This window comes from Mustela erminea, chromosome 5 (assembly GCF_009829155.1).
Source record: "Mustela erminea isolate mMusErm1 chromosome 5, mMusErm1.Pri, whole genome shotgun sequence".
NCBI lineage: Eukaryota > Metazoa > Chordata > Mammalia > Carnivora > Mustelidae > Mustela > Mustela erminea.
The window spans coordinates 114,806,901-114,812,184 of NC_045618.1; the positions used below are offsets into that span (position 1 = coordinate 114,806,901).

The following is a 5,284-nucleotide window of genomic DNA, read 5'->3' on the forward strand; positions in this document are numbered from 1 at the left end:
GTCTGACTCTTGGTCTCAGCTCAGGTCTTGATCTCAGGGTTGTGAGTTCAAGCCCCGTGTTGGGCTCCACACTGGGCATGGAGTCTACTTGAAAAGCAAACAAACAAATATGTTGAATGAATGAATGAGAGGCACCTGGGTGGCTCAGTGAGTTAAGCCTCTGCCTTTGGCTCAGGTCATGATCTCAAGGTCCTGGGATCGAGCCCCACATTGAGCTCTCTGCTCAGCAGGGAGCCTACTTGCCCCTCTCTCTCTGCCTGCCTCTCTGCCTACTTGTGATCTCTCTCTGTCTGTCAAATAAATAAATAAAATCTTTAAAAAAAATGAATGAATGAAGTTTGGAGCTGTTAACTGCTTCAGGTTGCGTTCTGCAAAAGCAGATACTGGATAGACTTTGGATACAAGACGTTGCAGGGATCAACGCTTGTGAAAGGAAAGGAAAGGAGTGGGACTGAGCAGAGGGAGGAACTGAGCTGTGATACAGACACAACAGAGCTTTTGCCAATCCTGCAACAAGTTCCATTTAAAAAGTTCCCGCACTACACTAAAAAACAACCATCCTTAAGGTTTAAAATGAGGTTCACTCTAGAACGTGCTGTGGCCTTTATACCCATCCCCTCCCCCACTGTGCCTCTTAGTTAAAGGATGTGATTTACTCCTACAAGGGCATGACCTCAGGAAAGGGGCCCTCTAAAACTAAGGCTGACTCTAAAGGAGCTGATGTCAGAGGCCGTCTGCTGATCATAGACCCCATGATTATATAAGTCCTTCCTTGAAGGGGCCTCTGGACAGTGCACTTGAATATCAACCATCTAATGACACCATAAATAGTGTGTGCCTTATGCATTATTATCACTGTTATTAATTTAAGACATGATCTTCAGAATTAATTTATATCTAAAAGCTGGGTCTATCTATGAGAGATTTTAAAGTAAATTGGTACTGGTTTTTTTCAAATCACTCACTGCCTTGATTCACATATGATAATTGATGACATTTCTTTCCCCTTTTTTGTGGCCACAATTTTTGGTATTATAATTTTTGAAAACACACCCCGAACTTGCCTGGAATTATCATGCCTGTTTTCTAGTTAGTGACATATCTTCAAGATGATTACATTTCTTAGCCTTTGCAAGTTCCAGTAAACTGAAGTTTCTTTTTTTTTTTTTCCTTCTATAAGGTATTGTTCGAATTTCTTCCTATGGTAAATTTCTTATACAAATCTTTATGTGAAAAGCAACTTTATGGATGATTTCATATTTTTAATAGTTTCTCTTTTTGGTTAGGTTACTGGCATGTGAGAATTAATGAGCAACATAATGGTGAAGTTGTCACGCTTGGTGTTATTTGTATTTTCTAAGGTCTAGAGCTTGCTGATTTTTTTTGATCCAGCCTTTTCCTTCCTTGGGGAATTGAGTTTCCCTTTGTTCATTTATTTATAGCTCTGCTGTGGGCATGGTTTGGAGGCTCGGTTTTTATTGCTTCAATTGCTCTACAGTAACTGACATACTATACACATTCCAGGTCCCATGTTCCATTTACATATGGACATACACTACTTGATGACTCAAATAGACTATAATGAATCCCCTTTATTCCGGGATATCTTTGGGATTCTGGCTCACTGTGTTGGTCTGTTCTCCTTAAACATGGGCCTTGACAGTACTGAGTATTGGAAACAACTGACCTTTTACTTCTGCTGGCATTTCATCACCGTGGGTGCTTCCCAATCTAATTACGTGTTGATTTGTAATCAACAGAAGCTTCCTCTCATTTAATTTTCTCCTTGCTTGGAAACCTTCAGGATTATTGTATCAATTTCAATTTCTTAAACAAGTTCCCTTTCATGTTGGCCTGCTTCCAGCCTATTATTTATCTGTTCATTTACTTTGTCAACGCATGTTATTTGTTTAAAAGAGCCAAACACAAAGCAAAGGTGCTGATGTGTTGGCGGGCTCCATGCTGTCATCTGAAATGTTACGGAAAGAACTATTTATGTTGTTATTACTTGCTGTGAATTGTCTCAGTGGCCCACAAATCTCTGGTATATAAGATGTACTTGACCTTAAGAAAAAAAAAAATCCGAACCGGAATCCTCATTGAAGTCTGATTTGGCTGCAATAAGAATTCATCAAAAACATAGAAGCTGCATTTCCTAGGAAATTGAGGCTTTTTCCTGTATTTGGGAGTGGTAAAGGATACGCCCAAGAACTTGGAACAGATATAGCATTGGCAGACAAACAAAAGGTCTGTAGGGTAGGACTTCCTTTTTATTCCCTGAGCTCTCTCTCTCATTGTCTCAGGGAAGATGGGGCAAATACCCAGACAGAAGCTGCTTCAGTATTGTCTTTTACTGATAGGCTGCTTGTGTTCAGTGATTCCTCTGGCCCATAGTGTCTGCTGGACAGTTGGAGGCTTTTTGAAGCCATTGTATTGTTGGAGAATAATTAGGGTGAATGAAGCAGGGGGTAGGGGTTAACAACAATTCTTTGTTGCAAGCAATTGCTAGTCTTGGCATCAGTATTGGTAACAAGGCCAATCTACTGGAAGGAATCGAAACAAAAGATGGAAAGGTTGCGGTTGGTTTGTCTAATCCATCCAGCAAATCCACCCATGCATAGCCATTGTGCCCTGTGAGCTCTCTGGAAATGCCTTTGGTCACACTGCATTCCAAGCCAATGGGTGGGTGATCTCTGGGCAGTCTTGTACATGAATTTCCTAGAATGCTTCCCATAGCAAAAAAAAAGGGGGATGCACAGGTGTTGCCTTGGCAATTAATCAGCATACTTCATAAAGAAAATCTCCTAACATTTTGGTAGTTGAGTGAGGGCTGTATGAAAAGCTTATCATCTTTCTTTTCGAAGGAGTTGTTGGAGAATATCCTAACACGAAAGAGCTGAGATGTGTTGATTGACTCCAAGGTAAAAACACCTAGGTAGAACTGTGGCCTATGTCCTCATTGTTTCCTCCATCTTCTCTAGGCCATCAGGCTTTGTCCTGATCCTAGGGATCTTAATTCCACTCATATTGTGATCTAGAAGAGCCCCAGGCAGGGTGAGGTCCAGCAACTGAGGTGGCTATAAATTTAATACTTCAGAGGAAGTGGTTCTTTCTGGAAAGCTTTACAAATTAGGTGCCTATTTCTCCTCCCCAGTTTGGGGAACTGGACCTACTGCTAAGTTTGAGTCGAGCAGACTTCCAGCTATTGTTTGTCAGATTTGTAATATATCAATGGCACATGGCTGTGGTGCCTTTCATGGGGGACCAGTTGTCTACTTGGAGCCCATCATTTGGTTTTATAGCACTGGTGGTATTTGCTCGTGTGTGATGCTGCTTATGTCTATCTCCCAAATCAGCTTTGCAACAGGGGTTCCAGAGGATGGAGTCAAATAGTTGTTTCAAATTGTGCAACAAACGTTATCCTATCTATCTTTGCCTGTTGCTTATCAAAAAGGACAGAAACGCAGAGGCAGTTTGGGAGTAGAGGCAGGCCTGTCTCCAGGGAGATTTTTGACCTTAGACACATATCCCCCAAAAGGTGAATTTCTGCTCTCACATACTGAGGACGGCTCTAATCCTATAACCTGATTTAAACCAGTGATGACTCACATTTGTAATCTCAAACCAGGAACATTCAAGATCTCTACTAAACTCTGAGCCATGAGGCAGAGGTGGTGTTCACCTACACGTTTTTTTGAGAGTCTGTGACTCTGTGTGTGTGTGTGTGTGTGTGTGTGTGTGTGTAAGTGAGGAGTGCTGGTTGTCAGAGATTGGGGGAAGGTGGTATACGGTGTAAGGGAGGGGGGACAGCAGTGTGCTTATTTTCAGTTTGTCAGCTGTCCTGGAAAACTGCCAAAATGAATGAGCTACAACAAGCCTTCAGGGTTTTTGTAAACCAAGGGGGGGCAAGGCCCCTCCTTTTAAAAGGCGCTGTGGAATTTAGACTCAAAGTTTCATGTGTATTTAGTTTGAGGCAAATGTGAAATCCCAGAACTTTCCTCAAAAAAAAAAAAAAAAAAAAAGTTAGCTCCCAGGAATCCAGAGTGGGCCCAACTCTGTGGACTGAAGTGTGTCTTGAGGGAGGAAAAAAAAAAAAGGAGTCCACCACCACCTTTCCTTTTAGCCTCCTGGTTCTGTTTGGCCAGCGGAGAAAGATTGATGAGAACCCTGATTAAGTTTGTTTCCATGGCCTCCAGCAGATTATTGGCAAGGCCTGAAAAAATCCTTTTGATATGGGTGATGGGAGTTCCAGTAGTTGGGGGAAGGTAAAGGACTAAATCTTCCTGGCCCAAATGTATCCACGACATATACAGACCTAGCAGCCACCAGTGGGACTGAGCAAAGATGAGCATTGTTTACAAGACTAGGCACAGGCATCACCCCAAGGGAGAGGGTATCTGGGACATTTAAAATAAGGTGGCTTTCATATGGCAAGAAGAGCTTGTAAAACCACTGCGGTTATGATTTCTGAAAGAGAAATCAAGAGCTGGCTTTTTCTAGGCACGAGTGGTATCCTTTATTGGCAATCATGTTCCGAGTTTGATCCCTCTGCAATGTGACTTTGGTCTGATGTTCACATCATGAAAACTCCAGGCTGTTTGTGCTATACTCCCAAGTCATGTTGACATTTGTAGGGAGGGAGGAAATCTGGATAAACAGAACTCTTTTCTTGGCATTGTTAAAAATATTACTAAAAAGAGCAAAAAGTGTTTTCAGAGCTAAATGGAAGCAAAATCTTCTTTTGGAATTTTGAAAGCCTAGGTAGGTGGCTGGGTAAGCACTTTCTCGAAATCTGTTGGTTTTAGCCCACAGTAGTTTCTGAGCAGCTTTAAGAGATGCTGATAGAAAACACACAAATACCTCTCTGCAGTGGCCATCTCTCCTGAGGCTATCCCTCCTGTCCAGGGACTGGAAATTTACGTAACTCTTAGGACTTTTCTCAAGAATTACAGTGTAGCTGGTCTACCCTGAGCTTTGAATTTCACTCTCGAAAGTGGAAGAACAACTTTTCATTCTAGAACTGGAAGGAGCATTTTTTTTTTTTTTTTAAATTCTACCCTTTACTTTGTGCACATTTGGAAACCGAAATTGAGAGCAGTTAGGTGACTTGCCTGCAGTTGCCCCACTTGGTTATTGTGGGAACAGAAATGAAAAGCTAGAGTTCCTGATGCTTGGTTGATCATCACCAGGCAGGCCATGCCCATGAGAGAAGTTCAGTTCAGGCTCTCTGTCACTTTAAGAACTTGAACAACTGTATCAATCTTAGTAGAAACAGCTAATCAGA

The 5,284-nt window shown here is 41.9% G+C and overlaps 1 protein-coding gene across 6 annotated transcripts in view; it reads left to right on the forward strand.

The window, feature by feature from the left end:
• The window catches only part of RAD51B (RAD51 paralog B), a 678,552-nt gene that overhangs the window by 360,792 nt on the left and 312,476 nt on the right, over window positions 1-5,284 (forward strand). The window lies entirely within an intron of this gene.